Source organism: Peromyscus californicus, unplaced genomic scaffold (genome assembly GCF_007827085.1).
Source record: "Peromyscus californicus insignis strain IS unplaced genomic scaffold, ASM782708v3 Scaffold_8__1_contigs__length_139910024, whole genome shotgun sequence".
In the NCBI taxonomy this organism is placed as follows: Eukaryota; Metazoa; Chordata; class Mammalia; order Rodentia; family Cricetidae; genus Peromyscus; species Peromyscus californicus.
In genome coordinates this window covers 96,960,721-96,984,678 of record NW_026294606.1, presented here as the reverse complement: position 1 = coordinate 96,984,678, position 23,958 = coordinate 96,960,721, and positions in this window count along the sequence as shown.

Sequence of the window (23,958 nt, the reverse complement as noted above, 5' to 3'; positions counted from 1 at the left end):
GTGACAAATACAAGGGCCTAGTACACATGGCCCCAGATATCTATTGCCTGGGAACGGAGCAAGGGGCTGTAACACTCAATCAACACAGGGAAGGTCATTGTTTTAAACTTTGTTTCCTTTTTGATTTTTCTGTACCGTTTTCTGAAAGTTAATGATACTCAATGAACTTACTTTGCTACAAAAAGAATGAGATTATAATTTCTGGAGTGTCTGTAGCATGTCATTGGTTTCCCTTCATTCATTGATTACCATTGAGCCTAGAATAAAGGGCAACCAGGGTTCAAAGAAACCAAGCAACATAGTCATAGTCATGAGAAAGCTGGGAACAGCTTGTTTGATGTCAGACCTGTATCCTCAGTAACCTGTGCTGTTTCCTGAACCTGTGCAAGGCAATTCTTTAAATGCCCCATTTTCATAGCTTGGGGCTGCTATCACAAAACACCAGTGACTGACTTGTAAACAATAGAAATGTACTTTCCACAGCTTTGGAGGCTGGCAGTGTAAGGTCAGGGAACCAGTGTGGTTGGGTTCCCATGAGCACTCACTTCTGGGCTGTAGATGGCTGAATTCTCATGTGGTTGAAGAAGGAACTCATGAGTGTCATGGGCACTGTGGTGGTTTGGCTTGATGGCCAGCTTGAGGGGAGAGAGAACAGGAGACACACCCACCAAGGTGAACTGGGCTCGCTCTATGTTGCTCTTCTCACTTCCTCCAGTTGGCTTCTTGTTCAGCTGAGGTGAACTGCCCTCTTGTTTACGTGCTCCCACCACCATGATATCCTGCCCTCAAGTGGATCCAGAGTCAATAGAGCTGAGGCCCACAGACCGTAACCTCTGAAATTACAAGCAAAATGATTTCTTCCTTTTATTTTCATTTTTAATCATTTTACAACATTTATTTTAATAATTTCTCCCTCGTTTAGGTGGCTTATGTCAGGTGATTTGTATTCCGATGAAAAAATAACCAGTTCAAGCAATTAATCCCATTAATGAAGGTTCCAGCCTTATGACCTAATCACCTCCCACCATCCAAACCCCATTTCTTAACACCAACATGTCATTGTTAGGTTTCAACATGTGAACCAGAGGAAGAGGAGGCCCCAAACTTTCACACTGAAGCACACACCTATATCCAACTTGGTTTTGTGTCAAGCATTCATTAGACAATTGGTGCCCAGCTCTATGTCCTGGCCCCTTCAGTGACCACAGGTACCAGCCTAAGGGACTTCTTCAGCTTCTGGAATCCTTGACCTGCTTGCTCCACAATGCAGCAGGTCAGAGAGCAAGAGAACAAATGCTCTCAGAGATGATTTCTTCCAGCCAATGACAGGTGGGCATGGCGAGGGAACACCCAGCTGCTCTCTCTCAGGATAGTCCTACAGAGCCATGTGCTCTTCATGACTCCAGGAGTTCCCCACTGACACCGAGATCCAATGGACCCAGGAGTTACTGGTCTGACAATGTGTTTTGCATCAGTTTACCCCTCCTTCCTCGCCTGGCCACTTTCCCACTACTTTTTGTCTCAGTACAGCTGTTTTTCTCATGTTCCTGTCTGGGATCTGCTTCTCTGGGAACTCAAACCCAGGCAAGAACCAGAGGAAAGCTGGTGGACGTGAGAATTCTGCTCATAAATCCAAGCATCCAACTTCAGGACCACACCCAATTTTCTAAATCCTTCGGTATCTATCTTCTTAATTAGCCAAAGCCATGCCCAAGATGACGGTGCACACAGTTAAATATAACATGGTTGTGACACTTGCCTTACTCTGAGGGAACACTGTGCTTGGGGTTTAATATTGTCTCAAATTTCTATCAGGTTTTCCATTGTTGTAAGTAAAGTGGGATTAACTATTACCAGCTTTCCAAGGAAAAGGAAAAAAAAACTGATGCAAAAAATTTCATGTGTAATACAGATCTGAGTTAGGGAACTGAAAAAAAATCTCATCCTTCCAATTATGTGTTAAATAAAAAACAACCACACAAGCAAGATGAAGATGGGGAGAGGTTGGATAATGTGAGGTGGTGGCTACTCGAGTTTTGGGGTGCAGTGATAACAATAAAAGAACAGATGGGTCCTTTATAGAAAATTTTTTATTTTTCAAGGGAATATTCTCATCAAAACTAAAAGAGCAAAATATGGGAAGAGGACATATTGTGATTTGCCTATCAGGAGCCAAATTACTTTCAAATGGAGTCTCATGTAATCGTCTACAAGATTTCTGTAAGGATTGTTGTCACCATTTACATAGGATGGACAGCATAACAATACTTCAGCCAGTGGAAACATACTTAGCAAATGGCAGACTAGAATTCAAAACCCAAATATATATAGAGAGAGCTGTGCATGATGACCCATCTCTGTAATCCCAGCAACTCAGGAGTTTGAACTCAGCCTGGACAACAAAGTGAAATGATGCCTCAAAATAAAGTGAAAGGGGATGGCAGTGTAGCTCAGTGGTAGAACTCTTGCCCAGCTTTCATAAGACTCTGGTTCAATTCTCAGTACTGTCTACCCCTCAACCTCAAACACTATAGACTACAAAGCCGATTGATGTCAATAGTATACTGTATACCATGGTTTGCAAGGATCTTCCTCAGTTTTATTTCAGGTGAGCAGGCATGGAAGTCACAGGACAGCCTGTGGGAGTCTATTCTCTCCTTCTACCATGTGATTCCTGACTAACAAATTCAGGTTATCAGACTTGGCAGGAAGTACTTTAACTCACTGAGACATGTCATGGACCCTGAAAAAAGCTTTCAATGAAATCAAGAGATAAAAGCAGATGATGACAGTTGGAGACTAGCTTGACTGTATCAGCCAAGTCTCAATGTTGGTAAAAGAAACACCAGCACTCATGGCCAGGGTGCGATATTTCCATGTTAAACATAATTTCATAGCGCATCAATACTGGCAAAAATAATGATAGAAATGTGAACAGAATAAAGCAACAAAAGATAAGATAATTCCCCAATCCTGACTGATTAAAGGGAAAAACAAAAACAAAAACAAAAAACAAGTGCAAATTCCAAACCAAGTAATAATTTATTTAAAAGACCAAATAAAATCCTGGCTACAAGTTGTAGACAAATTTCTAAACAGTCTTATCAAATAAGAAACACAGAGCCAAATACAGAGGTAATAGCCAAAGAGATCAGAGAACTAGCAAAGATCCATGACTACCTTATCTTACCACCTCGCCGCCGTCGCTTCCCCAGAGAGAGTTTCTTCCTGCCTAACGTGTTTTTATTGCCTTCCTGTTCTGCCTTCTCATTGGCTCTAAGCCCAGCCACATGACTTGCTTGCCAATGCCTGTCTCTACAGACCTCCAAGTCTCTATGGTTGGTACTAGGATTGAAGGCTCATGTCACCACTCTTGGCTGTGTCCTTGATCACACAGAGACTCTGCCTGCCATGTGGTCAGATTAAGGGCATGTGCTACCACCGCCTGACTTCTGTTTATGGCTATGTGACCTCACTATGTGACCTCTGATCTCCAGGCAAACTTTATTTATTAACATAGAAATAAAATCACATTTCAGCACAATTAAAATATCACCACAACAAGTAATTGCTACTTCAACTTTGTCCACCTCAGTCCTGGTGCTGCAACATTCATTCTCTCTGTCTTCCACATAAGGATCATCAAGATAAGCTATCACAGAATCCCCTTGACATCCTGAGAACATTGAACCAGTGTGAAAACAACTACTTCTAACTCTCCCCTCAGAACTACCTAAACTAACAATAGGTTCTTCCAAATATATTCTGTAATAGTTAGCTTTAGTTGTCTACTTGCTACAACTTACAATCACCTGGGAAGAGAGTCTCAACAAGGGTTTGTCCATATGGGGTTGTTCTGTAAGTATGTCTATGAGGGATTGTCCTAATTTAATTGATGGGAGAATTCACTGCCCACTGTGGGCAGTACCATTCCCTAGACAGGGGATCCTGAACTTTATAAGAAGGAGAAAATCAAGCTGAGCACAAACAAACAAGTAAATGAAGATGTACAAATTCATTTATTTCTATTCTTGAATGTGAATGTGATATCTTAATCTGTCTTAAGTTCTTGCTTTGATTTTTCCCACAATGATAGACTATAATCTGGAGTTGTAAATGAAATAAGCCTATTTCTCCCATAAATTGGATTTTGTCAGGTATTTTATCAGAGTGACAGAAATGAAATAAAGACACTCTCTTACTGAGAAAATTTACTTTTTGGATGGCATGACAGTTACTCTCAAATGTCAACTTGATGAGATCTACAGCCACAAGAGATATGCCTCTGGGCATGAATGTTGGTTGTTACTTTGATTGGGTTAACTGAGGTGGGAATACCTGCCCACGGTGGGTTGTATCATTCCCTGGGCTGGGATCCTTTATTAAAAAGGAGAAAGTGAGGTGAGCATCGGCATTCATTGCTCTCTTCCTCCTGACTATGGATGCAATGTGGCAAACTGCTTCAAGCTGTTGCTGCCTTGACTTCCTCACCATGCTAGACTGCACCTTCAAACTATAAGCTAACATAAATCCTCCCTTCTTTAAGCTGCATCTGTCTGGATGTTTTATCACACTTAGTTATGTAACTAAGACTACCCAGTCTCCTCCATGAGCACCTTAGAAAACTAAACTTTGCCCATAATTCGTATGTTTCTGGTGGTCTTGGAAGAGCAGTAAGACTAGGTATTTGGTGGGGATTTTCTTAAAGAGAAGAGGAAACCTAGTTTTCTCTGCAGAAACTGATATGAATACTTACAATAGATAAATAGGAAAGCAATTTAAAATATGCAAAGAGAAAATACCAACAGGCTTAATAACATACATATAAAAATTCTAATTTCTAAACTCCTACCCAAGTCAAAGTACATGCCACTTTTGAGTGCAATTGCACATACAGAAGAGAATTGGGGGAGGAGGTGTGACTGCTAACCATGACTGCCAGCATGGGTGCCTCGAGAACTACTTAGGAGATTTGTAAAGCACACTTTTGAAAGTGTCTATGGCAGTGTTTCCAGGGAGAGTTATCTAAGTGGGGGAGGTGTACTGCCACAGTGTTCTGCCTCACCAAAGGCCCATAGCAATGGAGCCATCCAACCGTGGACTGACACCTCTAAAATAATTATCTCAAATAAAACTTCCCCCATTTTAAGTTATTCTCTCAGATGTTTGCCACAGCAGCGGCAAAAAACTAACACAGGGGACCTCAGGAAAAAAAAAAAAACAAACAGAAAACCAAGGAGAAGAGGAGCTAGGAGGGCGATTATTGAAGACTGTGGATTACTCTAAAAGTAAGATGGAGAGATCACAGTTGAGAGTCCAGGAAGAATGAAGAGAAAGAGAAAGCCTGTGCATGAGTAGGTTATAATGATGTCAAGGTATACCTTGTACAGTAAAAACTCAATCCTACCCAATCTTTGGAGTTTAGTGTAGAGTTTGTTGGCAACCCCCAGACTGACCAATAGAAGGGCAAGCTCCTTCACTTCTATCCCTCTTTTGGATGACGCTAACCATGGAGACACTGGCCTCTGTAAACTCGTGGACATCTCACCACTGCCTAATGAATGGTACCTGAACCTGTAGAAAATAAGTCATTCTAGGAGAAAAGGGTGAAACCCACTTTGAGTGTGTTTGAGAAACTCACTGTATAAAAGAAGGTTAAATTTACAGAAATGGTAACTATGAATTCAGTGCTGAAGCCAAGAGGCCAAGAAACAGGAGCAACTTCTGTATGTGATAAAAGAATATTCAACCATGACATGTGTGCTGGAGCACCAGAAGAGGAGAATGTTGGCTGGCATAGCAAACCCCTATGGAGTCTTGGAACTTGTAAATATCAGGTACCATTCAGAGATGGAAGAAGAGATGAATTGGGGGCTGGAGATGTAGCTCAATTGGTGGAGTGCTTGTCCTACCTGTGTGAAACCCTGGGTTTGGACTCCAGTACCCTGCAGAGTTAATGTGGTACTAAACACCTGTAATCACAGCACATGGAGGATAAAAACAAGAGGGCCAAAAGCTTAAGACCATCTACAGCTATGCTGCAAGTTTGAGGCCAGTTTGGGCTACATGATACCGTTTCAAAAATAAAACCAGGTATGCAGAAGGCCTAGTCCAGTCCCATGCAGGCTCCACAGCTGTTGATCTAAATTTCATGAGTTTGAAATTTGGGTTGTCTCTGTACATTTCCCCATCATGATCTTGATGCCCTTGTACATAGAATCCCTCTTCTCTCTCTTCGACTGAACTCCCGGAGCTCAGCCTGGTGTTTGGCTATGGATCTCTATATCTGCTTCCATCAGTTACTGGAGAACATGAGCAGGCTTTTTGGAGCCCACTACCTATGATGAGACACCTTGCACAGCCTTGAGACAAGGGGAGGGGCTTGGACCTGCCTCTACTAAATGTAGACTCTGTTGGCTCCCCATGGGAAGCCTTACCTTCTTGTAGGAGGGAATGGGGGTTGGGTTGTGGGAGAGGCTGGAGGGGCAAGATGAGGGAAGAGGGTGTCTTTGATTGGTATGTAAAATGAATTAAAAATTTTTCTTAATAAAAAAATACTTTCAAGAAGCAGCAAAAAATAAAACCAAAAGATGAATCAAAACTGTAAGGATAGACATGTGATGGAAAATGTCATTAATTTAAATACTATATTCAGAAACCATCTGCCCTGTGTAACAAAATCTACATTCTATCATTTTTTTCAGCATGATAGCTAACCACACATGGAAGAAAAGCCCATCTCACCACATATCCCACCCCAAAACACAGAACTCAAAAATCTATATTTAATATTCATCATTAGATAGATGAAGAACCAATATAAAATTCAGAGAAGAGAAACAACATCAGAATTTACAGAGGAAGTAAAGTTAATGCAGGGAACAGGAAATAATATAGAAAGCTAATTCTTATTAATATTTTGGAAAGGTTTGATCACATATGGTATCTGTAAAAATTACACAAAAATATAGATAATAAGGAAATCCTTTGAGAAATTAGGAAATGGATATTCCACCCTCAGAAATCTGTAGAAAGGCTGAACTTTCCAAACCCCAAACTGGAAAGGCAGAGAGACAACACAAGACACATTTATTTCTCTAGACACATGGGATTATCCACAAGAACATTCTGTTAACTAACGGAATTTTCATAAACATGACAAAACTTTTTCTGTTTCTAAATTTCACCAAGTATTTTTTAGTTCATTATAAGTGGGCATTTCTATTTAGAAGCATGTGTTAAAAAATAACAAATAAGGGGTCAGCAAGGTGGCTCCAAGGGTAAAGGTGCTTGTTACTAAGTTTAATGACTTGAATTCAATCTCCAGAACCCACATGGTGGGAGGAGAGAACCAGTTCTCACAGCCGTCCACCAGTCTCCATATGTATACTGGCATGTATGTTGTGTGTTCACACATACACATACTAAATAAATATAAAGAATAATTAACAAAGTAAAGCAGGGAATATGTGTGTGTGTGTGTGTGTGTGTGTGTGTGTGTGTGTGTGTGTGTGTGTGTGTGTGTGTAAACATTGAGGAAAAACTCTGAATCTTGATGAAAAAAAGATCAGGACAAATGTAGACTTATAATACATATAAATGAACATTATTGAATAAGAAGTAAAGAATACATACTAAATATACAAGGTATTAATGCAAATAAGTATATAAACCTTACCAGTAATGTTTAGAAAATCAAATTTCTCAGTGAGACTCTTTTTTATTTACCAAATGAACTAAGTTTTTGAAGGTTGAAATGGCTCATTTTGGCAAAGGAATACCATACCAGACACTGTTGGTCTCAGAGAAGTGCACACTGGTACAAATTATGTGGAAAAATGATTTCATAATATGGAGCAAGTTCTTCAAAAAACTCTTGGCCTGGCTTTCCTAAGAAAATAAAACTTAGATCTCCCTCTATGTAATTTATAACAAAAATATTTATACAGATAAAAAAAACAGAATTTAAAAGAAGCTCAGGCAGAAACGTATGTAGAAAAAATGTTTACTATTTGGGTATAAACATAGGAAATAAACTAGACAGCCAACAGATGAGCAAAGGTTTAAAAGAATCATGATTCGGCTATCTAAGAGGGTGTTTTCTTTCCCTTTTCTCTCTGTGTGTGTGTACACACATGTGTGTTGGTGCACATGTGTAGGTGCACATGTGTATGGATATGAGTACACGTGTGTGTAGAAGCCAGACAGCAACCTCAGGTGTTGTTCCTCAGGTACCGTCAACCTTGCTTCTTGACACAGGTCTCTTACTGTGAGAGCTAGGGGCTGCCCAGTGAACCCTGGGGAACCCACCTGTCTATGCCTTCCCAGCTTTACCAATGGAGCTCTCACCCCACCCCTTCAAAGGGGTGTTTTAGAGACCATTTGGTGAAATGAAAAACTGTGATTGATAAAAACTGCATTCAAAAGGTAGAACTGAAGCAAATCTATACAATTGAAATGGTACAGCACACATGCATGTAGAGGGAGGGGGAAAGGGGGCATGGGAAAAATGAGAGAGAGAAAAGGAGTGGGGGGGACTGATCCCCAAACTTTAATAGAGACTATTTTTGATTTTTTAAGCTACACTTAAGTTTTTTTTCTTGGACCCTTTGATATTTCCCCAACTACTTACAAGGAGGCTGGCACTTATAAAATAAAAATAAATGTTTCATAATTTTATTTTGTTCCATTTAAGTATTTAATTGCTTTGGATGTCTTGCTTTGAGGTTTTAAATGGCTTAAATTAAATCCACAGACAAAAGCCACACATCTGTTTTACCAGCTCTTGTCCAGGCAGAGAAGGGGATGGAATAGAGGGAAGAGAGGGGGATTTGGAAGCTGAGGGTGCTTGTTTCTGAACATGCTTGTTCGGGTAGGTCAGAAGGCGAGGAAGAAGAAAAAATGAGCAGTTCTTCTGTTCCCATTTCAACTCAGTAAAAAACAAAAGGTGCCAAGAGCTTCTGGAGGCTTCCACTATGATCTGCCTTCAACAATTCTTCCAGATACATGGTGCCACAGAGAACATCAGTGGTGCTCTGTATCTCCTGCTAAAAGCTCTCAGAGTCAGCTCAAACATAAGGACATGTTCCTGGAGATAGACTAGCCTTCAATTTAATGTGACTTTTTTCATTCACTAGTGAATGAGTGAGTGAGTGAGTGTCCGTGTCCGTGTCCGTGTGTGTGTGTGTGTGTGTGTGTGTGTGTGTGATCGGAGGGTGTATATTTGCAACCACATGTATATGGAGGTCAAAGGACAACTTTCCATAGTCGGTTTCCCCCCTTATATCTTATGTGCCTTGTAGGGCTTGACCTCAAGTCATCAGGCTTGCCTGGCAAGCACCTTTAGCTACTGCTGAGCTGTCTCACTAGCCAATAAAAAGAATAGTGCTGTCTGGCCAGTAAGATGGCTCATCAGGTCAAGGCCCTGGCCACCACGCCCGACAGCCTCAGTGCCATCACCAAGCCCCACATGGTGGAAGGAGAGCACCAACCTCCACAAGCTGTCCTATGACCTCAACATGTACTGCCACACAAGACTCATATCCCCACACGCAATAAATAAATAAAGGAAAATGTAATGAACAGTTTTAAAAACTAACGCTATTAAATTGTGTTTTATGTCTGGAAATGAGTTGGTGGCCTTCATGACATTTTAGGACTTTTCATGGGTCTGTCTTCTGTGGGCTCTCATGTGCACAGCAGTTGAGGTGTTAGACCTGGCTGCTGGTTTCCATCTAACCTTATGACCTCAGGTAGGTATTTCCTCCCATGTGGCTGCTTCCCCACAATAGCTATGAGAAGACGTGCCTCTTTGGCTTCCTACAAAAGTGAAAGCATGTCATGTACTTAGAATAGCGCCTAGACCCCAATAAAGCAAAATAAGCTGGAAAATGCCTCGGTTAGGTCACACCTACTCATGGTTCTCCTCAGGACACATGTCATGTGGAGTGCTGTCATGGCTTGGGTGTGAACTATCCCCCCATAGGCTCATATTTTTGAACAGTTGGCGATACCATTTTGAGGGAGTAGACATGGAGCCTTTTGAGCATGGGACCTAACTGGCAGGCTTAGGCCTGTAGGGGCCGAGACTGGGGTTCTAGGCCCACTCTGCTTCCAACCTGAGCTCTCTGCTTCCTGGTAGGCTGAGATGTGAGATAGCTGTGCTGCTATTGCCCACCAGTAGGGACCATGCTGCCTACCAAAATCATTTCCCTTAGCTTGCTTCTTGTCATGTATTTGATCACGACGATAAGAAAAGTAATGAATATAATTACCACCATAAAACAAAGCAAAACATAATAAATCTATTTGTTAACTCAAATATAAATAGATGAAAAATATTTTCTAAAAAGGACGACTGTAGTTAATATGCATTTTGATGATCTCAGCACCCTTGTAAGGGATGTTCATGTGTAGAAGTCTACTAAGGAGATAGTGGTCCAGGCAGGAAGCAGAGAGAAGAGCCCAGAAGAGTAATGGCTGACCTTGGGCGAGACCAGGTCATCTGAACTTGGAAGGGTAGAAAGTTTGGAAGGGCAGAGGGTTATGGAAAACGAGCCTGTTTCTGGAGGCATCAGAAGTGATTGGTATAATCTGAGATGACAATGACCCAATGAGGGAAAAGCATAGGGTCCCTGACCTGCCTAGGTTCAGGGCTTGAGTGTGAGAAGGTGGGTGGAGACACCTACAAAGGTGTCTCATTAAAAACAGTTAGGTGGTGTGGGAAGGGATGTAGACCCTTGTATAGAAGGTTTATTTTGTCCTGAGAACTCTCCAGGTTCATGCCTCGCCTCTTCCATTTCAATGTTCAAGAGATAAACAGCCCAAGATTGTAATGCAATCACATTGAAGGTTCTTGCACATCCCAAGATCATTTACTATCAGCACATCCTTGGCTGTAATGGACAAAGTCAGCTGAGGTGAGGTAAGGCTTGAGCTGCCTGCATGGTCATTTGTAAATATCTTGTTCACTAGCTAAACTTCCTATCCAGTCTTCTTGGTCAACCATGACAGAGTCTACTTAGAGTTTTTGTTTGTTTTTAAATTCAAATTTTATCTATCTATCTATCTATCTATCTATCTATCTATCTATCTATCTATCTATCGATCTATCTATCAGTCTGTCTATCTGTCTCTGTGTGTGTAAGTGTCTGTTGAGGCCTGAGGACATCACGTCCTCTCGAGCCAGAGTTACAGATGGTTGTGAGAATTCATGGAAAGAGTGGCATGAGCTAGTTAGATATAGATCTCCACAAGTAAGTCCTTCTCAGTTCCAGGATCCTATCTATTCCTTCGAAAGTCATGAGCTTTGACTCTGGAGAGTCAGAGACTGACTCTGAGCTGGGATTGTACACTCCATGGGACTGTCCTGAGCTTCATGCACTTTCTTCCAGTGGGGCCATCATCATTCCCATTCTCACAATACCTAAGGAGACTTGAATAAAACATGGCTGAGAGACACTTCTCATAGCTTTTAATTAACATCAGAGGGCCTTATCTTCTTCCCTAATGTACATCCCTATTTTCTTCTCTTTACTGAGATTAGTAGCCAGAAAACTAGACCTTCACAGGTACCCATTCACACACCTCACTACAGGCTGTGCTATGCTCTGTCTTTGCACAGACAAACCTGACCCAGGTGACCTCATCTAGACTGTCCCATCCCCAAACCCTTCTTGAAATTCCCAATGATTATTTTGAATGGTACCATGAGAACAATGAGAGGATGTGAAAACAAAGAATGTGAGTTTTTCCAGCAGCTGGAAAAGAAAATAAAAATGAGGAAAAATATTTCCCACCACAAAGTTCTTACAATAAAAAATATAAACTCTGTTTGCCTTGAACAGGGGTCACCAAATAAGTTCAACCTGTGCAAGGGCTGATACACCTTGTGATGTTGGACAGCTTTGGCATAGACAGACAGTGGTAATCGTTTTCTGATGGTTATTCTGAGCTGTGGCTTCAGAGAGTGAGAAAAGACAAATTCCCAGAGCTGAAAACTGAAGAGAAACACTGTACGACCATGGGAACTAGGGGAGGGGGAGGCCGTCTTGGATTGCGCTATAATGTGTTCTTGGTGAAGTCGTGTGAGCCTTTTCCAGCTGTGAGCTGCTGCTCCTGGAGCCAAGATGCTCACAGGGGAGCAGCGATGGAAGAAAGGAGCAGAGACAATGGCTAGGCCAGTGGTTCTCAGTCATGTCAGCTTATTTCCTATGGGACACGCAGCAGTATCTGAGGTTTGATTGTCACAAGTGGGAGGAATGTTGTTACTGACACCTGAACTTTCTCCATCATGTCTCCATCATGAACCTTCCCAACACAATGATTAACCCAGACCCAAAAAATATCAATATTGCTAAAGCTGAGTGACACCGAACAAAGAATGGACAGATGCAAGCTCACTGCTGTGGACAGTGGGTGAAGCTGAGTGCTTAGACTTCACGTCCGATCCTGAATCCCGTTTATGATACCAGCATGTCCATCTTCATAGTTCCACGTACACAGTTGTTTCCACATAGTCTTCCTTCTTCCCTCATACTGAAAAATCACATCACTGGTCATGGCCTAACCACACCAAACACATTTCCACATGCTTCAAAGCACTGTCTAATGGTTCTAGGCTGAGTCTTGTGGTAGTCTCTGAGTAGATGATGAGCCTCCCATTTCCCAGCCCAACAAACTCAGGCTCTGTCTAGTTCTAAAAAATACCTGAATTTGAACTCAAACCTGTATGATTCCAAGACATTAGTCTGCTGTTCATGTTTACGTGTGACTCCCAACTTCACTCCCCAGCCAAATCTGTGTGGGGGTCCCTGAACACTTCCCGACTTTTGTTCTCCAGTGCACTAGAGATCCTCAGAGCCTGATATTATAGTCATCCATGGTACCTAGAAATGTCATCTTCCAGAAGCTGGGGGCACTTGAGCAGATGATCCATGCTGCTGACACCCAGGAACCTTCTACAGGTGAGTAGAAGTTGGACTGCAGGTTCTCAGACTGTCCTCTAACCCCAGCATCCCAGACTCTAGGCAAATCCAGCAGTTCTTCAGGGTGTGGTTCAATCCTCTTCTCCGAGATCGCCTGATTCTTTCCTTGTCTTCTAATAACAGGTGACTCTGTCCTAGAGAACGCTAGGTCACCCGGTTGCACACTGACCTCAGGGTAATCTCTTATTTTTGTCTGTTTGTAGACTTCAGTTCCAAAGCATTTTACCCTGAGTTCCCTGAAATAGGAATTCTATTGTGTCAGCTTTTTCTGGTCACTCAAAACGGATTATACAATAGCTGTAAATGCCTAATAAATACACATTGAATAAGCTTACTCAGCAGAGTAATGCCAGAGGAAATAAAACTTGGGTGTGTACTTAGTTACTTCATACACTTACTCTTTTCTGACCTTAATAACAACCCACGAAGAGTTGGGCATTGTGGCTTGTGGTTGTAAGCCCAGGACTCTGGAGGCAGAGGTAGGATGCTGTCAGAAGATGAGGCCAGCCTAGACTACATAGTGAGATTCTGCCTCCAACAACTAAGGTGAAGGGGCTGGAGATACGGCTCAACGGGTAATAGCACCTGATACCCTCTTTTGGCCTTTGTGGGCACCTGCACACACATAGTGCACATACAGACAAGCAGACATGCCTACACATAATTTTTTTTAAAAAAATTAATAATTTTAAAATAATAAAAACTTGAAAAAATAAGCTGTGAGAGATGAAGATGAGGTCATCTGCCTCTCTAAGTGTCTCTCCTCCTACACCCCTCATCTTATCCTGATCCTCCTGCAGTGGTCCTCTGTACAGATAAGGAATGGTCATTTCAGCCTCAATTTTCTGTTTCCAAAAACTCTAGAGATTAAACCCAATCAGTAGTTTTCTAAGTCTGGCTTTTATTAAAAGAATCTCTTCCAGAGGCAAAATTTGACACAGAGCCTTCACCATAATAAACAGATGGGAGGAGAGATGCCATGGCAGAGGGGACCCCGGCAGTGGGTATGTAGTGCTCAGGTGGGGGGGGAGCTTGTTACCTACTGTCATCCATCATAGTGGTGGCCATAATCACCATTGCTCCTTCATTCTGCCAGGTCATCCATGCTACTGTTGGTAAGAACAGGGCAGATGGTGGACGGAAACGTTCTGTCAGTAGACTCTGCTGAGCACGTCTGACCACAAAGAACCTTTGCTCATATCTCTCAAGGCCCCACGCTCTTGATCAACTGCCATGAATCTGGCTTGGTCATCACACACCATTCCCAGATTGTCTCCTGTAGGAGATCCCACCTAGCCTGTTTATCTTATCTTTCTTCTGCTTCCATCCTTCTTTCTCTTCCCCTGTTCACGTCCCTGGTTCCCTCTGGAGGAAGCCTCACATTCTTCCTTGTAAACAGCTATTCCCCTGTGCACCAACCCTTGGATAACCTCCCCCATTGGAAAAGCCAACTCTATAACATTTATAAGCATAGGCTTCCAGAAACAAAGTCCTGTCGAGTCTCCTCCAGTAACTTCCAGATATGATGGCATGGTTCATAAGTCAGAGCAGAAACCTAACCTTCTCTAAGTGTAGGGAGAAAAGAAGGAAAACCAAAATACCACATCCCTTCCATTAATGTTTTATGAAAACCACAAAAAGTCTGATATTCCTGAGACATTTTAATTTTTATTGGATTTCAATTATTCTCTCAAACTCTACATTTTTCTTTTAAAAAAGTATTAACTGGTGTGTGTGTGTGTGTAGATGTGTGTATGTGTGTGTGTGTGTGTGGTGTGTGTGGTGTATCTGTGTATGTGTGTGTATGTGTGTTTGTGTGTGTAGATGTGTATATGTGTGTGTGTGTGTGGTGTATGTGCGTGTATGTGGTGTGTGTGTGTGTGTGTGTGTGTGTGTGTGTGTGTGTGTGTGTGTGTATGCGTGCCATACTATACACATAAGGTCAAAGGATAACTTGCAGAGTTGTTTGTCTCTTCTCATCGAGTGGGACTCAGGGACCAAACTCAGGTCATCAGGCTTGGTGACAAGGGCCTTTACCCACCGAGCCATCTTGCTGGCCCCTACACTCTGAATTTTCAAGTTTGCCACCAAGAAAATGAGAGAAAGCACAGAGTACCCATGAAAGCAACTGCCTTCCATCCTTTCTCTCCAAAGTGCACAATCAGGTCACGTGTGGGGAGATTAATGTGAGGCTGAGCTTAGAAATGTGTTTCTTTATGGTTATTAACGAGGGTGGCTTGGACGTGAAAGGACTTTGAAAACACAGCTTTTTTAAAAATGTATTTTCTACCTTGTTTATGAGGCACAAACATATATAATCCAGTCCAAAGGTTGAACTTTCTCTGTTATTGTGTGCCAGAGATTATTTATCACAATTCCAAATAATTTCCCAGTACAAATTATCCCCATCTTATCATGCAAATGCACTTCCCCTCCACATCCGTCATGTCATGCTGAAATCTAAGGCCATAAAGTCGAAACCATGAAATAAGTCTCCCTCTACATGGCAGCACATGGTGTGTGTTGATTGGTGTTTTTGAAAGCACAGTCCAATTTACCACTGTCAAGCCCTGGCCTCCCTCCTCTTACTGAGCTGGTGATGCTGGTGTCTGAAGCTGATAGGAAATTATGCACTCCATAAAATATGAGACTGCATGGGAGAAGCAAGTCCAAAATAAGCAGTGGTCCACTGGAGGAGAACCCACTTTCAGCAGCCAATGCCTTCATGTCCATCATGCTGATTGAAACCATCCAGAAGTGCAAGTGTGAGCTCTGAGGTATATGAGACATACAGACAAGCACTCAGACGTCCTTCTCCGAGCAGAAGATGGATGTCCACACACACACATACAGGGCTGCGCTAAGCACGTTTCAAACCTGGCAGATTGGAACATTTATGTGAAAGGGATATGAACTCTGATGAGCAAACTTTTGTGAGAGATCCTGGCACATTTTTGCTTAGCCATGGAGAACATTTTATTAAGATATACAAAGATTTGAAAAATGCAGAAGAAGAAAATCAAAATATAGATTTGGGGGGGTCTTTTATTTGGAAACTAAAACCCAACTTTAAGAACTGTATATTTCCAATATACATATATGCACATATATATATAGTTTTTCAAAACAGTCAACACAGAGAAAATGGGTCCAAGTTAAATTCCAGGACACAATGTACCTTTAGAAGTAATAGTAATAAATCAATAAAAGAGTAAGAAATAGTAAGAAAATCAAACAATGTTGAAGCAAATAAAAGTCTTAATTCTTAAAAAGAGGAAGTCAGAAAAATGTCTCACATATATCTTTAACAAGGATTCCATAGAGATGTAACTTATCACATCACATACCCTGAGGTACATCTGTGTTGTTTTACAAAAACAGTGTGGAATGTTTGGTGGAACACATTTTTGTGAACCCTCCAACTTGTTTTTCTATTTCCTATCCACAAACAAGCTTTGGTTGCTAGGATATATTGTCAAATCCACCAAGGCCATGATCACAGGTTCTAGTGCACCAGCATGGTATTCTGTGTGGTCCATGACTGAAAAGTAGGATTTCTCTCATCTGAGGTGACATGGCAGGTTATGTAATGGAACTCACTGGTCTGTAATATAAAAGAGCTAGGGTGCTAGCCTTGGAGTTAATAGGTTCAAACGCTATACCTCAAATAAAATCTTTTTCTGACTTCAGATGCAAACTCCTTCTAGCATTTCTGCCCCTTTACGTGGGTTGTGAACCTATAGAACCCTGTGGCTAGTTTTCCTGTGAACTCAACCACTCCTGCAGTGAACTTACATCTGGAATTTTTTCTTCCCATCAACTACCAAGCCCCTTGTGTGTTTAAAGAGCCATGCTAAATCTCTTCTCCCCTATTAAGCCCCCAGCGATGAGGTGTGAGCCAGGACTCTGCTTTCCCATTGCAAGGATTAGCACATGGGATGTGGAACCAAAGAGCACAGACAGAATCCGCTCATCTGGGGCTTGGCTGGCTATGCTAGAGTGGTTCCAGATGTTTAACATGTGCTAGAATGTGTCTTACTTTGACTATGTCTTCAACATCACTGCTTCTGTCTTTGGAACTCGTTTGGATCTCCCTACACAGCTATCAGAACTGGAATGGGAGGTGGCGCAAGGAAAAGACTGTTGTTTCCTCACACATACCTTTTTACTCTATTTCATCTGGAAAGAGGGCTGTGAACCAAATGACCACCTACATGGTGGGCTTTGGTGTCTACCAGGAAGTCTCCCCCAAATGAATTCTTCACATTTTAAGCAATTACCCAAGCTTTGTATCATTCACTCCACTTGTGAGTCTGTAGATGTGCACATTTCAAAAGTACATACCCTGCTACCTAGTGAGGATGATATAGTCTATCACAAAAGCTCTATAGCAAGAATACCTGGGTTTTAATCTTAGCTGAAACACAAGCTGTAGATATGAGTTTCATGAAAATGTTTACTCTCCAAATATCATCTTCTCCAAGATGGACTCAAAAGTGCCTTTCCCAGAAATTTCAAGAGTTGAGGTAGAGATTATAGACAATCAATGTTTGGAAAAGCATGAACATAGGGGCTAGGGAAGCCCAATGGATAAAGAACTTGCCATGACTTGAACTGTTTGGGGGGCACCCAGACAGGGGTATCGAGATCCATCCTGGTGCATGGGCAGGATTTTAGGAGCCCAGTGTCGGTGGTGTGATGCCTTGCACAGCTTTGGTGCAGTGGGAGGAGCTTGGACCTGCCTAGGCTCAGTGTGCCAGGCTCTGCTGACTCCCCATGGGAGATCTTGATTTGGGGGATGTAGGGTGGCTTGGGAGGGAGGGCTAGAGGGTGGGAGGAGGGAGGAGATGGGATCTGTGGGTGGTATGTAGAGTGAGTAGAAAATTTCCTAATAAACGGAAAAAAAAAAAGAACTTGCCATGAAAGCATAAGGAAGGAACTTTGGATTCACAGCATCCATGCAAATGCTAAGTGGGTTATTACCCATCAGTGATCCTAGCACTCATCAGGCAGAGACAGCATATCTCAAAGGCAAAATCCTTAGCTAGACTAGCTGAATCAGTGAGCTCTAGGCTTAATTAAGAGACCTTGCCTATATATAACAAGGAGAAGAGTGATACAGGAAGATACCTGACATCAACTTCTGGCCTCCACCCACACATACCTACCCACACAGGCAAAATGCCACACACATGGATGTGCCAAAGAGGAAAAACAATTCATAAACATTTTATCAAGGCATATGGTATATTAAGTTAGAAATGTCCTCCACAGCCTCCAGTATCTGAATATTAGTTGCCAGTTGGTAGAACTGCTTGGGGAGATTTAGAAAGTGTAACCTTACTGGAGGAAGTATGTAACTGAGAGTGAGATTTGAGGTTTGAGTAGTTACAGCCTCCCCCTCGGTGGTAATTTGAATAAGAATGCCCCCATAGCCTCATATATTTTCATGCTTAGTCCCCAGTTGATGAACTATTTGGGAAGGATTAAGAGGTGTAGCCTTATTGGAGTAGTTGTGGCCATGTTGGAGGAGGTGTATCATTGGCGGCTGGGCTTTGAGGTTTCTTTCTCTCTTTGCCTGCTGTATGTGGATCTGGATGTAAAGCTCTCATCTACTGCTCCAGTACCATGCCTGTCTACTCCCCTCCATGGTGATAGTGGACTAACCCTCTGAAACTGTCAGCAAGCCCCAATTAGATGCCTTCTTTTTTATGAGAGTTGCCTTGGCTGTGGCATCTCTTCACACCAACTGAACAGTAACTAAGGGCCCCTGTACTTCCAGTTTCCTCCCTCTGCTGTGTAACTGTGGTTAAGGGTGTCATCGCTCAGATTCCTGTTCCTGCTACCATGTCGGCCACTTGCTGCCATGACTTCTCCCATGGCAGACTTTTACACCTCTGGGATAACAAGCCCAAATAAAATTCCTTCTTCTGTCAGTTGCTTTCAGCCATGGTGTTTTTATCACAGCAAGAGAAACTAACTAATACAAGGTACAACGTATGCCCAGAAGAGTGTGTTAGTCAACACTACAGTGAATTTCCCCCTACCGAATATACACATAAAGCCAGCATTCAGACAAAGACACAGAATACCATGAGAAGCTTCCCATCCCATAGCTTTCTCAAGCAAGAGTACTCAATACCAAATGTGTAACCAATACCAAAGGGTAATGCTTATGCCAAAATGAATTATATATGTCACTATATCAATGGAACCATGCAATATGTACTCAGTTTTTACATGGAGCATGTTTGTTAGATTCAGCCATATTTCTGAGAGAATTATCAAGTGTGTGTCTTCATTGTCACATAATAATCCATTATATGAAGAGGTACAGCTTTTAATCCAGGCTGCTATTGATGGGAATGCATGACCAGTACCATTAAGCAATTCATAACTTATTATTAACATACAAATGCAATATAGTATAACATTTTTGTAAAGCCTATGCTCAGCAGACATGGAAGATTTAGGAGAAAAATATCAAAGAGCTAAAATATGCCAAATAAGTCATTTTTCATATGACTGTGGTAAACATTTTGCAAGGTATAAAATATGGGTATTATTATCTTCATTTTATAGGAAGAAACTAAAAACGCAGAGAACTATGCATCCATTAGTTGATGACAGTGACAGAGATGAGACTAGAGCACCCATTCATTTGCTTACTTCTCCTTTCTTTCATTCAAGAAATAATATTTATTCAGCTTGAAAATATACTGAATGCAATACAAAGTATAGGAAGAAAAAGATGCAAAAAGAGAGATGCCTTATATCAATAACAGCATAGCTGAAATGCAGGCTTTTGATAAGAACAACCCAAAATGCATTCAGAGAGGTATGTGGTACTCCTACAGCCAGATGTGCACATTTTATGGGTGTGGGAAGTGGACCTGATCCTGAAGAATATACACCTGCTGAACACTGAAAGAGTGCTCAGGTGAGTGGAACCCCATGCCTGAGGGGCCCTTGATGCAGATGGAGAGAGCAGATGTGAGACATGAAAAGATGTCCGAAGAGAAAACCATCCTAAAGCCATAGGAAAAAGCTCTATCTTTCAACTAGGAATAGCAGGCGGCTCAGGGGATCTCTAGGCAGCCCATGACTGGTCTCTGGATTCCCTACATTTCAAGAAGGAAATGCAATTTGAATGGACTTATCTGGATCATGTATGTGCACAGATGTGCACAGCTCTGTGGTTGTATTTAATGCACTTAGAAGGAGAGCGAGAGGAATCTTCTCTTAGGTGGCAAAATGACTCTTCATTTTACAAAAGGAGTTGGCGTGTGGGTTCTCCATTTCTTGGGCTTTCTCTTATTCCTCCTGGGAAGGGACCCTGTTCACCTGCCATTATATGCTTTGACTAGGGTGGGAGATGGAGAAAGAACAATCCAAGTGAAGAAAATGTGACAGATGGCTGCGTCTTCTGACTTTGGAACTGCCTCACTGTGGCACCTCAATATTGCCTTTGAGACCCCATTATTTAGATTTTGGGTTTTCAATGGGATTAAAAGTTTCATGGGCTGCTAAAGGATGTTAACCATGAAGAGATCCTTCTTTGCATGGAGGTCCCAGAGAAAAAGGGAATGTCCTGGTTCACTGCCATGGGGAGAAGGTTCTTCTCATTTGTGAGTAGCAGTATTTTACAAGCTGCTCCTAAGCTCTGCAAGGGACTTCCTCCAAAAGCATGAAGAAAGCCTTATGTTTCCTATCAAACATAAGAACAGCGCTCCATCTCTGTAGTTTCCTCCGTTAGATCTGGTGTCAGAGACTTCGCTTTCCCAGCGCTTGGCAACCTTGGCGTAGTGGCCTTTTTACTAGTTACGTTCTCAATTCCAGCAAAGATTTGGCTTCTCAATGTGTTTTGAATTAGATTCATGAAAGCTCCATTAAAAATAAAATAACTGGCTGGAATTAGGCTAATAAAGTCCTAAAAGACAAGAACTGTTGTGGTTACGAGGCTCAAGTACTTTGAAAAAATCTTCTCTGAATGTTCTAGTACCTACATTGGATGGATGTTTTATTAGGACTGTAGACTCTCGGGAATGGAGAGAACTTTAGAGACCTACCTGGCCCAATATCCCATTGGGTATTCTAATCTCTCTGCATGACTCTAGTTCAGTGACTTTGCTCAGACACCTCCAGTTGCTTGTGGCCCTTTGACCTCATTTTGGACACCAACTACTTTCCTCAGTGTTTCTGAATCTGGTCATATTTTCCTGATTTTGTTTGCAATGACTATCATCACATGACTTGCTAAGACCCAAAGCTCTTACGGCCCCAGTATGCCCCTGCTGGTAGCTCCATCTAACACAAACAAAACAAAATTAAATAATATCGAACATGTGTGAGATTTTAATGCCTATTGTTTTCTTTTTCAAATTTCTTTTAAATAATTCCTTTATAACTCTCAAAATAGTAAGACAAAGCTGCAATCCCAGCACCCAGAAGGCTGAGGCAAAACCTGAGCTACATGGTGAGATTTGTATCAAAACAAAACCAACACAACCTTAGGACAGCCATCGAACCTAAACTGCTAAAGCTAAGTCTCTGCTTTAGCAGAGCTGCGCATGCTCAGTTCACAAGCTACAGCAAGGAACCGGAGAGCAAAGTTTGTAGCAGAATCAGAGAAGGAGAAAGAGGAGATAAAGCTGAGAGACTCCTCAAAATTTTCTGGAAGAAACAGGAAAATCAAGATGATACTTAATTTGGTATTTCATACTGGGATTTAAAAACTGCTTATATTGGAGTAGGGAAGATGTTTTATAAATGGGACTCTCAAGCCCAGTGAATGTATTCAAAGAGCCAAATCCCAACCTATAAAATGCTTTTCAGTATTCAATATGTATCATAAATTAGGTAAGAAAAGGGCAATGAAATCATTAGAGCATTGAGTTAGGCATGTTTGTTTGTTTGTCTAGGTGTTTTGAGACAGGGTCTCTCTACATGGCCTTGACTGTCCCAGAACTCTTTATGTGATGTAAACCAGGCTAGTCTCAAACTCACAGAGACCCACTTGCTTCTGCTCCCGAGTTCTGTTCCTGAGTACCACCATGCCTGGCAGCGTTTATTTTAAATCTGTTTACAGACTGTGTCCTTGAGACACAGCAGAAAGCAAAGATTTGGAAAGCAATGGAAAAAATCAATGTCTGCAACTTCTGTGAGAAGACAAGGGAGAGAGAAAAGCAGGCAGACAGACAGGCAAGCAATGTGTTATTTCAAAGTTAGCGAGATGTGGAAATTTTTAATTAAAGAAAGTTTACTAGAAAAATAACAGCCCTATATTGAGCTAAAAATAGATTTCAAATGGTTAAGTTTGTCTTTGACCCTAGTAAAGAATTAAAATGACCAGGCTTGATGGTTTATGCCTATAATCCTCGAATGTGAGAGGCTAAGGCAGGAGGATCAGGAGTTCAAGGGCAGCCTTAACTGCATAATGAGTTCAAGACCAGCCTGGGCTACATGAGAGCTTGTCTAAGATAAACAAGTTAAGTGGAGATGGTTAAGCAGTTAAAAGTATGTACTTCCTTTGCAAAGGACCTGAGTTCAGTTCCATTCAAGGGCACTTGCACTCACATGTGTACACACACACACACACACACACACACACACATACACACACACTTAAAGCTAAATTTTAAAGATTAAATATATTGCATCAGAATAGAGCTCTATCACAGATTCCTTCTTAACCCTTAGAGTAATAGCAACTAGTGACTGTAGAAATCCCTCTAGATAAAGCTCATGTATTTTGAGATGGAACACCCTTTTGTTTATAAATTATTCTCACACAAATGAAACAACACAGACAATGATACACTATTTGGTGAAGCCACTGTGCTGGATTAGGACCCTGGCTCAGGGTCCTCCTTCATTCCTTCAGCCTGTGCATTCTTCATCCATTATAAGAGATGAAACCTTGCTAGTTTGGGACCCGAATGCATGACTCATTCAAGACTTTGGGTCACAAAAAAAATGCTCCAGGCACACAGTAGATGCTTTGCGCTGTATCAACGACACTGACTTTGCTTGAAGAAATAATGTGCAGCAGCCACGTGTTCATATCTGCACTCTTCTGTAGTTCACCTCGCAAAATATTTTCCCTTCCATTCACACGACCCAAGCTAGTTAACTTTTCTGGCCTTACTTTCCCCAATTACTTTAGATGGCATCCAGAGGAGTCAAGATTGGAATTCACATTGCCTGATTTCAAAGTGTGGACACTTTCAAATGCATCAAGCCTTTGGTGTGGCCAGTTTCTAGAGGTGAAACTGAACTTTGTCTCTGAGATTATGCTTATACCATTTGCAGATCCCAACTTGCAAAAGCATATAATTAAGGAAAACAGGACCCCAAGAAAGACACAGGGATCGCCCAATGACAGAGAAATGGAATGAGATCTACATGAACAGCCTGGACATGAGTGGGGGTAATGAAAGGCGAGGGTCGAGGGAAAGAGAGCTTGGGGGAGCGGGAGATCCCAGCTGGATCAACAACAGAGAGGGAGAACAAGGAATAGGAGACCATGGTAAATGAAGACCACATGAGAACAGGAAGAAGCAAAGTGCTAGAGAGGCCCACAGAAATCCACAAAGATACCCACACAACAGACTGCCGGCAATGGTCAAGAGACAGCCCGAACTGACCTACTCTGGTGATGGGATGGCCAAACACCCTAATTGTTGTGCTAGAAACCTCATCCAACTACTGAGGGATCTGGATGCAGAGATCCATGACTAGGCCCTGGGTGGATCTCTGGGAGTCCAATCAACGAGAATGAGGAGGGTTTATATGAGCGAGAATTGTTGAGACCAAGGTTGGATAAAGCACAGGGACAAATAGCCAAATGAATGGAAACACATGAACTATGAACCAATGGCTGAGGGGTCCACACTGGATCAGGCCCTCCGAATGGGTGAGACAGTTGATTGGCTTGATCTGTTTGGGAGGCATCCAGGCAGTGGGACCAGAT